The 12821-nt window shown below is 47.3% G+C and overlaps 1 long non-coding RNA gene across 1 annotated transcript; it reads left to right on the forward strand.

The window, feature by feature from the left end:
* Positions 1 to 2684: 2684 nt before the first annotated feature.
* LOC130517393 (uncharacterized) lies at positions 2685 to 12498 on the forward strand. Its single transcript, XR_008947711.1, has 2 exons — positions 2685 to 2881; positions 12285 to 12498. It is a non-coding gene; the product is annotated as an uncharacterized LOC130517393 (long non-coding RNA).
* Positions 12499 to 12821: the final 323 nt, after the last annotated feature.

Consider the following 12821-nt stretch of genomic DNA (forward strand, 5'->3'; position numbering starts at 1 on the left):
TCATTTTACTTGCAATTATAAAATGCCTTTAACTTCCTCTTCCATTTTGTGTTGAAAGTAAGAAATAATCCATGTTGATTTATTTGATATATTTGCAAAACCGAATTTCAAAGGAAGAAGACGTCAACTGTCTGACAGGCTACATATGTGGGAAGAAGACAGCACTTAATAGACATATATGAATGTCTTTGTGTTGGCAAAAAAAGGGCCAAAGGTGCTAATTAACAGAGCTGTCAGTGCTTCCTTGAAGTGAAGTGAACTTGCCGATAAGCAGAGTGGCTGATGGAGGTAAAGTGATGGGTGCAGCCAAGCCATCTGGAGCTTATTCACTAAAAAGAGGCAATTCTGAGGAGAATATACAACCTTTTCCCCCCAGTATGCTTGCATGAATATCAAGCATTGAAAGACTGACTACACTTAGCATGGTATCCTTTCTGAAAACATTTCCCGTAGCGCGTATAAAATGATTAATCAAGCACAAACGTCTGAAAATAAATCATCTCGGTCATTAGAAAGTAAACCTGTCCGGATCCTTTAAATGCGTGAGGTCTTATTTTCTGGACGCTTTTAGAAAATAGCTGACAGTGAAGAAAAAAAGGATGGATTATCTCCCTGCTTAGTTTCCCTTTCCCCCCTCGGTCATCTGGAACGTGTAGCTTTGCTGCGCTAAAGTGTTGTCCTGTGACTCCGGAGGGCCCGCGCGGCTCATCCCCTGCAGGTAATCAACCATCATTCTTTCATGAGGCCGTGAGTGTTCAGGAGAGTCTCTGGAGCGCCCCTGCTGCTTCTGCCAGCAATACATCCTGCTACACGTTAGGGAACATGACATCTGCACTCCCTCCTAGCTCACTGCACCTGAACGCTCTCCAGCATCCCGTGACACCATGGGTTAAATCGGATCTCTCTCCTTTGGTTCCTAGGGAGCTGCGGACTATGGCCAATGGTTTATTGATGACTGTGCTTGTGAAAGAGATTAACTGAAATCAAACCATTATTTTATGGTTATTTGCACCTCCTTCTGATGACATTTGATCTGCGACGTCCCCGGCTGCACCACAGGAAAACATTGCGAATGATTTCAGCATGGACAGGGACACTTCTTCTGTGTTTTTAAAGTGTTTAATTTGTTGTAACTATGTAGTAGAGCTCTTAATTGGTCAAACGTCTTTTGTTTGAACTACACAATATGATCATAAGGAGATCGTAAGCAAAGGTCAGGCAGTGGTGAATGTGGGTTTAATCAAAATGTGCTAAAATATTTTCAAACAACAGAAATGTGCCGCAGCAGTGTCTCTCGATATGTGTTAATTGTCCTCATCAGCGTGCATCTGATTTTATTTAACATATATTTACAAGACTGGTATTCTTGTTTCTGTTTTATGCAGAATTAATCATGTTTATGGCAAATGGATTCAGTAAATCAGCACCTAATCATTCCCAGTGTTACCTTTTTCGGTAAGTTAATTTTGCACTTTGACCCAGTGCTGGTTTTATTAGAATTATTCCCGTATGTGCGCGTCGTTATCTGAATGCATGTGTGCGCACATCATTTGCTGCGTTTGCGAGGGCCTGGTATTGAAATGAAAACGGTCGGAATGATATCCAGAGCTCAGACATCAAACGCCAGAGGCCGGCTGAGTTATGACGCATCGATCGACTGCAAGAACAAAGGGGGGCGATGGTTAGGAGGATGGAAACCGTGGTAGAAAGAGATAGATGAAGCAGACAGAAGACAAGCTGCCTGGGCTCTGCGGCCAGTGCTGCTTCCAGGTCTGCGGCTCTGGGGTTTATGTCAGTCAGGGTCTGCAGGAAAAGTTGCTCCCCTGGGACAAAGTGTGGAGAGTGAATGGGAGAGAGATGCAAGGGAATGTGTGGGGCACTAAGGGTCTGGATGATAGGTGAAGTTAACCAGGTGCCCTCAGAGCCCAGCTGTCACTCCTAGACTTTCCCCTCTGATCCTTTCCAACACAAATATGTAAGCAGCTATTTATGTTGTTGTTTTTGTTGTTAAGAAAAGGGGACGTGAGATCAGGTGCTTCTTCTGAGCCTCCCCTGTGAGTTTCCGTCTGCCCGTGGCTGTTTTTCTGAGTTGTTGCAGTTACGTACGGGCACATGTCTGGATGGTGATGAATAACCAGGCCCTCCTTGGTTATCTCAACTTCCTTTAGAGTTTCAAGTGAGAGCCAGATGTAGCTATTCATCTTAATCTTTCCTCTAATTTAGACTAGATGTTGGAGCCCTTTTCACTTTTCATTGCACTATCAAACTCTGCCTGGCTTTGAGAAAGTAATCTAAAGGTGTTGACTGTATTGTCAAGCATGGCTCAGAACAGAACCGAAACATCAGAAAGCCCACCGCCAATCTCAATCATCAAAAGACGCTCGACCTGTGGGAGCCTCTCCGTGCCCGCGTGAAGAGTTAATTCCCCGTTGTCACATTGATGCGTTTGGGATGTAGCTGAATAAAAGGTTTTTGGAAAACAAGCGACCTGAGTGTGGAGTCAGAGGAGCCGGGTCTCCTCACACCGATGCAAATGTCACGACAGCATCAAATATTCAACACTGTCGGCCCCAGAGCTTAATCTCTGTCTGGATTTACAAAATTAATGCCAAGCAAATGAATTCGCCCCACGGAGCACATGCAAGAACTTACATGTTCCCCCCGTCACACCACAGTTTGTCAGCGCGCACGCTTGTGCTTGGAATTAAAGGACATTAGCGTCAGCGACGACAGACCGCACGCCACGGAGGCTCTGTCAGGACTGCGGCTAGCAACGCACCTCAGATACCGATCCATAGATGATGCGCAGAGGACGTACAGAAAACCACACTGTGATGGATGCAGGGTCGTCCTCAAACGTGCGTCTTATCTTCTGCTGAAAGTAAGTCCCGTTGACTGTACAGAGGCCATTCAAACTCTGAAAGGACAGAGGTGTGCTGAGACAGCAGTAAGGCACAGAAGAGAGGACCCTGTGTGCACCTACCCGTGGCATGCACTCCTACGGGACGAGTACGTATCTTTACACAGTGTGGCTGCATTGTGCTGCAGCAACTGATAATAAGCAGGCCTCAGAGCGCCGACTTTATTGCTTTTCCAGCCTTGTTAATTAAAAAAAATACATCGGTTCTCTCCGTGCTGGTTGGACAGGGGCTCATTGGCCGGTTCCATGAACATAGCTTTGTTATGGGCCCTGGTGACCTGGCCGCTTTAAACGCCTGTGTCAATACCAGAGGCGGAAGTCAGGTGGCTGCCATGTCCGAGCCAACACTGCACAGAGTGTTCAATGCCTGTGTGACTGCTCGCAACTGTGTACTGTAGCCATTTACTTTCCAATCGAGCAAAAGTGTTTACGTTCATAAGAGTGTGTGTGTGCCGTGAGAATAAGAGCCCACAGGACAGGCGGGTAAATATGTGCGTGTACTGCCCTCTTTCATGCAAGTAAACAAGCGAGTTTTGTATTCCATTAATTAAGCGCGGAGCAGTTATTATCATATACTTTGCAGCTCGAGTGATTTAGCATGCATGAAGAGATTAATACAATTTAGGGCAATCCCGTAATGATTTATACATCCAGCAGGGTTCACCGAAAGCAGAACTCTAGGATACATATGTGCTTACAGTCAATCGGCAGGGGGGTTTACTCCCTTTGTGGTAGCGGACTATTTCGAGCGAAATCCACCATCCAGATTACGGCCTAACTCAGCCCCTTTGTGTGGGAGATAAAGGTTGAACGGTGGTGAGCGGAGGGAAGGGGGGGGAGGGTGGGACGAGGGGGAGGCTCTGAGCGAATTCTTGTCCAAACATTCTGCACGCGGATTTGTATTCATTGCACCCCTGCTGCTATTGATATCATTACGCGGGGTGATCATGCTGCGAGGAGGGGGCTGGGACTGGCAATAGGGAGGTCACGGAGCTGCAGGCCCTAACGAGAAGTGACACTGGCTCCAGGTCGGCCAAGCATCCACCGGATTTCAATGGGAGCCGCACTTTCCCAGTCAGCGCATTAGATCAAAGATCATTACCTGCTAATCAAAACACATGAACGTAAAGGGGCTTCCCCTTTTCACTGGTTTGAGACTCGCTGTTGGGAAGGAAGGCGAGTGCAGCGGCGGCCCGGCTGCACGGGAGCGCCGCGTCCACCCTCGCGAGTTTCCTTCTGCTGATTATCTGAAAAGCTTCGAAGAGCTCCAGCGAGCCTGCGTGCCAGCGCGCGCGCGTTTAGTCTCTCTTGTGAGCCGTTGTCGTCATTGCGGCGTTGCCCGAGACGGCTTCTTCCGATTCCCAGTAGAATTGGGCAGAAATATGTCGCCTCGGGGTCGGGGCCTTCGTCTCGAAATGTCAAACGCTCTCGTCCGACATGGCACTGATCGAGACGGAGTCAGCACAGAGGAAGGGGTGGGGTGAGCGGGCCGAGCAGCAGTGGGTATTTTGCTGCTGTACCGAAGGCTCCATGGCCCATTAATCGTTTGTTTGAGTTTCCGCCCCGGCGAGCATGTCATGTCTCCATTAGACAGGGTTTGTTTCTTCTTCCTGTCCGCCTCTTGGCAGCAGGGGGCTCTCACACATCTCATTTGGCTGTGCACTGCTGTCTGGTGCCAGGCAGACTGTCCTGCATTTGTGTGTGCATGTGCATGTCTATGTGTGTATCTGCGTGTGTGTGTGCGTGCGTGCGTGCGTGTAGGTGCACAGTGAATTTCATGTTTTCGGGCTACTCATTTCCTTGAGGTGAATGTTAATGCTAATCGAGTTAGGACAGTACTGGTTGCACTGGAAGACTACTGCTATTCACTTAAGACCTCTGACTTCATCGATTATCCATAACCGTGCGACTTTGTTTAGGGTTTTTTCCCCGTTTCTCTTCATTTTATTTTTTTTAGTGAACCTCATATTGACTGAATTTACACTACTGTGTTGATTCTGGAAACTTTTAACCTCCAGAAAACTCTATTTTTGTGAAAACACTCTCAAAAATTGGACATTCAGACTACAATGCAGGTCACAACATTCCAGTCAGTCTGTCGACTTACTTATTGGGCCCTCCAGTGTAGGAGCTGACCCACGCTGCCACAGCCTATCTTGATGTTGGTTTGACCTTTGACCCGAGACTACGCCATAGACATCAGCCTGCTGACCTGTCAAATGGGCCCCTTTATTCCTGTGACCTATGGATGTTTTGCCTTTAAACTAAAATATGGCTGCCAAGCCTACAGAAGCCAGCCAATTAGGATGTAGAGAGAAATCAGAGTGGCACAATGAGCCGAGACTAATAGAGGTCTCTTTATCTGCCGCCCGCCGGTCTGCCTGCCTGTTGCCTTAATGCCCTCGCCGGTGCTACCATGTTGGTCCTCATATCTCAGTGAAAAACGCTCTCCACAAATCAGGTGCAGAGACTCAGCGAAATAACTGAAGTGCAACGAAACACCGGGATGGGCTGAAGGTGAAGGCTCTAATCTGGGACCTCCTTTTCTCCCATGAAAGAAGAAGAAATAGGACTCAGCAGTAAACAAGAACAAACAGATCTCATGCTGCATTTGCACTTTTACCCAGGACACAATGACATAAAGATCACATTTGACTGATCATATTTGTAATTACGGCACTTTGTACCACTCTTTCACTTACACACAAGGGTCATTTTGTCTGTAAACAGGTCGTGTGTGAGACTGTAGCTCCCTGTTGATGCAGATTTTGAATATTTATTGAAATATTAACAAATCTCTTAACATCGCCACTGACAATTATCATTATTTGCAGATTACACCAAGGAAAAGCAAAAACGCATCTTTATGCAGACGATGCTATAATCTGGCCAGTTGAATCAGGCCGTTTAAGACCTCCACAATCAAGTAAGCTACATTGATTAGGAATCCGAGTAGATGAGAGCCTCACATTTGCTGCATATTTAGGATCTAACGAGGCTGTGGGGTCTGTGTCGGAGCCTCCTTTGCTTCAGAGATGCAGAAAGATTTTCCTGATCCGAGCTTGTAGTGTCATTAACTCTGAACTGCTGAAACTGAACTAACGGACACTAACATAACATATTTATACAGATGACTTTCTAACAGAAATGGAGCTGAAGAACTCTAAGACTGCCGGGTTGTTGCTGATCTTTGCTCCTTTACCGTCCGTCTCTACTTTTCTTTGCACGCCACTGACCCTCCGCCTGATGTGAGCGGGGACAAACAAGGTGCACTTAAATCCTCGCGTCAGTTCTGTTTCATTTTATGAGTCCTTGTCTCCTTCCCTTTGCACTTGACCTATTCCTGGTGAGCGGTAGCATCCCGAGGACAGTGGCGGCCAACAAAGAGAGTGATTGTCTGAGCAAACATGCGTCTGCGGGGCTGTTCGCAAGAGTGAGCCGCCACACATTGGAGTCACTTGTTTCGTGTCGGTGTCCTCCCACCCACCGTCCCAGAAGGGAGCCGAAGAGTGCCACCAAAAGCTGCGAAGCGCCCAGAGCCCCCGCAAAAACCGGGGACAAAATCAATAGCTCAGCAGAGTGGAACTATTGTAAACTGCCAGCTGCCATTTCTCACCTTGTCTTTTTGAAACACAGCTAATGTCTTCCCATGTCACCTTCCTGTACTGGATTGATATCTGTTGCGCTGCAAAGATGGAGCTGGCCGCTCCCATTAGCCCTTTAACTTTCTGCCGCCGGATAAACTTTAAGTATCTCTCAGTCACATTTGTTCTGGTCTGTCGGCCAGAGAGTTTGTGGGAGGAATAAGGTCATTCTTTCAAGTAAATAGAATATTTTCCTTTTCCAATTCCTTTTCTTTGTTGCAGTTTATGCGCTGTCTCAGAAACTCCCATTTAAAGAGCAAAACCGGCCCAAATTGTTGAATTGAATTGTGTATATTTTAATGGACCTTATGGAGCTCTGCTGTCTCCCTGTTGAATGTCTTTCAAATGTCAGATAAGAGCATCGCATTGATGAGAAGCAGGCTGCGGTATTTTTACCTCAGGATCCACTTCTGTCCATTGACCAAGATAATAAAGATGTACTCAGGCGAAGATTACCAGCAATTCCCGCCGGCCTCTCGTTTTTTCCCCAACACTCGCCAAGCTCGAGGTACTTTGTTAAGTGCTCTAACGGCACACCTGTACTGCACTTGAGAATGAGTGTTAGTGCACTTGCTTTTATGGAGATTTATGTGTCGAGGCACACAAAATGATGGCACAGACAATTTAAAGGAGTCACTCACAGCTTGGCTGTTCATAAAGATCAGCAAAATAAGATGTTTTGTATGTCACGGTGCCATTTATTAGCATCTTAGCTGCTTTGCCAATGAGCGACTTTTCTATTTTTGCCTTGGTTAACCAGCTATAACAGCTCAGTTATATATTTTAAAACAAATTGGTTATAAAAAAACCTCCAATCAGCGGTTGATTCTGTCAACAAAGCAAAGTCCCGGCATCCCTGTTTGACGTGTGTTCCTAAATAGAAACGTATTAGGCGTCCAGCTGCTACACAGCATCCGTCCCTTCACACTCTCCCTGATGTAAAGGTGGCCCGTTTCAAGCTCCAGAGCTTCAAGAGAGAAAGTGAGCATTGAAAAAGTGTACTGCTTAACCTTGACCTTAGGCTTGCATTGCTCCTAATGTGTGTGTATAGGTGTGCGTGGGTGTGTGTGTGTGCATGCGCACAAGTACAGCTGCTCTGCTCAGCACTTCAGAGAGTGTTTACATTTTAGGAGAGGTCTTTATCTCCTACAGGCGCAGGGTCCCTCTGGCTGAGTTTATACAGCCAGTGTGCGCGTGCACACACACACACACACACACACACACACACACACACACACACACACACACACGCGCACACACACACACACACACACCACACACACACACACACACACACACACACACACACACAGAATTGTAAAGTGTGAGCCATGCACTGAAAGAATAAAGGGAGAGTGCTGTCACACACTCATCCATCTCAGATACGTTGTAGATGGAGCCGAGCTGCTCTCTCCCCCCCCCTCTCCCGCTCTCTCTCTCTCCCTCGCTCTCTCTCTCCCTCTCTTCTCTCTCTCTCTGAGACCAAACACTGAGGGAGTGGGTCTGGCTCTCACAAGCACAAAAAAGAAGACTCTATAAACAAGACGAGCAAAGATACACACAGCAGTGCAGTGTGTGAATCTCTTGAGCGTCTTTAATGGAAATGGGACTGTTTCACCATTGACTCCCTCCAGGAAGTGCGTTATATTTCAGTACGGGCTGCGTTGGAGGACCTGGCTATCATGACTGCTGTCTGTCACTGGGGCTATCAGTGACTTTACTCATTTCAGGTCTCCTCTGGCTCATCTGTCTTGATAGGGCAGGCTGTTAAGATACAGGACTGTGGGGTGTCTTCCATACTGTTACTGTCAAGACTTAGTTAACCACAAAAATTACTACTGCGGATGATAAGAAAGTGGTTGAGAAGTATGTTTATGGGTCACAGCTAAAAAGATTGCGCAACAAATGCTAAAATCCTCTTACAGCAGACCAGAGGTTACAAAATCCACTTATGCGGCATCTTAGATCCGTGATCCCGTAAAAGTGGAAGTCTCTCTCAGATCTCCGATAGAGGATTTATCTTGCTGAGTTTGTTTTTCAACTGTGGGGGGTGGGGGAAGGGGGGGCAGACCACCAGCCTCAGCGACTCCCAGAGACACCCTCTGCAAAACTCACAGGCATGCACACACACAATTTACCAAAGTGTGACCTTTTTCACATGCGTAGATAATAAGCTGTTACACAAACCAAACAAGCTGTCAGGGATAAGATAAAGGTGCAACAGCTGATTCGCAGATATAAAAGCTTTGGCAACGCTAAATCCTGCGTTATCCTGGGACACTGTTGTAGCGTAGCATATGCAGCTGCTGGCTTTTAAACTCCCAAACTTTCAAACAAAGTTGGTGACCTTTATCACATTTCATATTTTCCATAAAAGCATTTTAATGCCGTTTTTTTTCCCCCTCCCCCGTTTTTTCCAGTAATTATTTTTGCAGGGACTCGGGTTGGGCAGCATCAGCCAGCTGACCAACAGCAGAAAAAGAGGCAGAAACATGAACTAGTATGGATTTGAGGGAACCTACTAGTGAGATATTGAGTGTTTGCCTCCCCGAGGGCCATCCCCTATCAAGGTGATTCACCGCAGACGGCCCGGCTAACTGTGCGTGCTGCGATGGAAGTCCATCTCGGACCGCGGTTTTATCGATGGCATCAAGTCACACATCGGTCTCAGCGGGGGCGTGATGTCGGCTGCTTAGCCAGGGTGGCAGGAGAGAGGGATAGGGGGTGAAAGCACGGGGGCAAAGGGGGTGGGGTAGATTGGGCAGCGTAGGGGCACACAGACGGCCCACCATGGCTCTCCAGGGGCAGCAGGCAGACACCTGCATTTAGAGGGATCAATAATTTGCCACAAACAGCTCAGAGGGCCTCAGGAGAGTAGTGTTTATCGATCGGGAGCTGTGTGCTCACAGCAGCAACTGCTGTTTTTAATATAATTGACTATATTTACTATAGAAAAAGTAAGACGCTATTCTAAACTACTACTTTTCTCCAGCTCATAAAAATAAATAAACTTTGGCTCTGGTGCTTCATATAGATGTAGAGCAGGTAGTTAAAAACATTAGCCTCTATTGGATGGAAGTGACTCAAGAGAAATGATCTTAAATATGGACCGAAACGGTGAGAATGCCTCATTTTCACGCCTCTGCTTCAACTCCATACGGCGACACGCTGTTTGCACGTATGGTGACACGCATGACGAGGCAACTTACTGTCCCAAAATGTGATGGCCCCATACTGCTGCTTCCAGACGTATCGAGCTGCTGTGCTGGCACGATGTCTCCGAAGATGCCGAGGTCAGCCGGGGTGGCTGCCTCTTGGGCTCGGTTACTCTGTAGGCGCGGTATTGATCCCCCAGCAGTCAACGAGTCCCCCGTTGTGGCCATATTGGGGCTATTTTCTACTTGCTCTGTAACGTACAGCGGGGTCTTCGCGTGAGGGCGCGGCTCGCTCTTGTCACATGGCTGCTCGATCGACAGCGTCGCACGACCGCATTATTTACGCCTTCTGTCTCACGCTGGTATTAGATTAGGTGTGATCAATGCTCACGCAGCCTTGTTTAATCAGGATCATCAATCAATCGCAGCATTTACAGGAACCGGCTGCATCTGTTGTGACAATGTTGACAAAAACGGCCACCAAAGATATGATAAATTATCTGGTCTGATGGTCACATGTTCCATTTTTTGCCCCTGGAGACCTTCTTCTACTGGTTGTTTGCAGTCTCCCACATGTTTTTAGGGCAGATCTGGTGGAAATTTACCGCCATTTGTCTCTGAACGGAGCTCTGACTGGTGAGCCTTTGAAGCTCTTGTCGTCCCAGAGTGCTTATGGGTGTCTTTTTGGCCTCCCTCTCCATCACATACAGCAGGTTTTTTTTAGCAGGAAGTGAAAAAGAAGCCCAGCTATTTACACTTACATTATCTGGCGTGTGATGGGACAAAATTGAAAATGTAATTTTCACGGGGGGGACATCAAACACCCCTTTTTATCCAAACCTCGGGGGATTGTTGCCTAATGAACGAATACACAAAAACCACTCTGATCATTACTCGGATAAATAAAATCAAACTAAACACCGGAGTGACTAAAAGCGACAACATAAATAACGTGTTGGGAAGAATGCAGGGAAATAAACAAATCGTGGAGGCTGGACTTAAATAAAAGTTCATTGAAGAAGCGGAATTTTCTAACATCGATGCCAATAATGAGAAGGATTATTGGAAAAGATACTGAAACAGCATCATCAATAACATCATTATAAAATAAATAAGACGACACAGTGGTGCCTCTCTGAGGAACACTGCTTCTTTTTCTTATTATTCTATTTGTTCTCTTCTGTGGGAAACAAAACAAACAGAAAGCAGATGATAATGAGCCAAAGGAGCGTGCTAAATGGGTTCCATGTGGCGGAGCTGCTACCCAGGTAGACGAGACACAGGGTGGTTTTCCCCGTCGGTACCTCGGGCCTGTACCTGCCGCTCCCACAGGCTGCAGGAGCAGTGGAGGCAGCCGTGCCGCGGCGCCTTATCAGCTCTAATGATGAAACAGCTGCAGGCCATTTTCCAGCTGGGTCAAAGCCATTTGGTGGATCCAGGCTGGAAATGTGGGTGACAGAGATGAATGGTACTACTGCGATATTAACTGTTCATCCAGGTCTGATGGGACGGCCTCACTGTGTGAATGCTGTAATATCGCTCAGTCCTGAAGCACGGAGCGGCATTTGTTATAAACGTCCCCGTCGCTGCAGGTCGGGGAGACATTTTTGTCTGACGCAAACAGTATGTTAGAATAAAATCCTGATGGATGCGGGCTCTGATTAGAAGGAGCCTCCGCCAAGATGCCATTGTGCAACTGATGAATACGTGTTCCACGCGGAAAGCCAGATAGCACGGTTGGTACAGCGCAACGTTTGTGTGCTGGGGAAATATTCCAGAGCCGTTCGTCACCTGTCAAATAAGGAACTCCCATCGGTTACTGTCATTTCATTTGGCCCGCAATCGCGCAGGTTTCTCAATATTCATGAACGCTATGGAGTATTTTTCTGTCCACTGTGACTCTTCAAGTCCCATTGGTTGCTGTCAAGGGTTTAATTTGTAGTTTTCAATGTTTTTTTCTTCTTCGTTACAAGCATGAGCCAGTTAGATTGTTGTTCGCTGATGCTGAGGGCCTGCTGAGAGGTGATGGTGGGGACTATGGTGGGGACACAGTGTAGCAGGAGCACCAGTTTCGCTCCCTGTCTGCTTCCCACTTGCAGGATGCTCCCCGGCCTCCTCCCTCTCCTCCCACTCTCTCACCGGGACTCCCGTCCAGAAGTGGTGCTGAAAGACCGAAAGGCGGGAGACGGAATGGTCCCTCGCTCCCTTCAGCGCTCCCATTCCCAGACTTGTCCCAGCTGTTTGCGCATAGGCGAAACCCGTCGTGGTGAAGCATGTCTCTGTTGATGTGCTGAGCATCTTTACATGAAACAGAAAGCATGTTATCTGTTGGAACCCCCCCCTCCCCAGTAATTCCAGACCAACCCCCACCGCCATCACACCAGCAGACTGAGGCCAGGCGTCAACATCTGCCATGAAGGGACTTTATTCTATCAGCCAACAAGAGCAATATTAGCATTAGTTGGTCCAGACACTCTGCTGATTGAGGCCTGAGGCAGCAGCACGACCCTGCGGTGACCAGAACTCACCTCTTTCTTCCTTCCTCTCTCTTCTTTTTAACCGCAGATGGAGATTTCTGAGACGACGTCGCAGGTTGTTGCCCAGAGGTTTCCAAATGAGGCTCCGTCTATCTAATGAAAGCCTAAAGTTGCAAAGGTTCGACTCTTCAAACAGACGCGCGCGACTCCTGCGGGAGATGGATCTGATCCTCCGAGGACTCTCATCCATCTGCGGTGATCTGTGTTTCAGTACATCTTAATAAAGTAATCCCCCTCCCTCATTTTTCTACCCAGGAATGCCCTTGTTCTCTGCATTCTTCTCCTTGTCGTGCGGGGCAGCCCGACTATGATTTGTTTAGGTTTCAGATTTAAGGTTGACTGAGGCCACGGCTCATCATTACTCTGAGATGATGTGTTTTCATTTTTCCCCGCTAAAATAACAAAGGGATGCAGAGTTTACCGAAGGATATTTGATTCAAATATATAAACAGCCCCGTGCGATGCCCATTACGCCGACACTTCGTCATATCAAATCAGACGGTAGATAAAAGGATGGCTTCTTTTAATCCCATCCACCCCATTAGTCCAGGTATGTAAAAGATAT

Source organism: Takifugu flavidus, chromosome 20, assembly GCF_003711565.1.
Source record: "Takifugu flavidus isolate HTHZ2018 chromosome 20, ASM371156v2, whole genome shotgun sequence".
Taxonomy (NCBI): domain Eukaryota; kingdom Metazoa; phylum Chordata; class Actinopteri; order Tetraodontiformes; family Tetraodontidae; genus Takifugu; species Takifugu flavidus.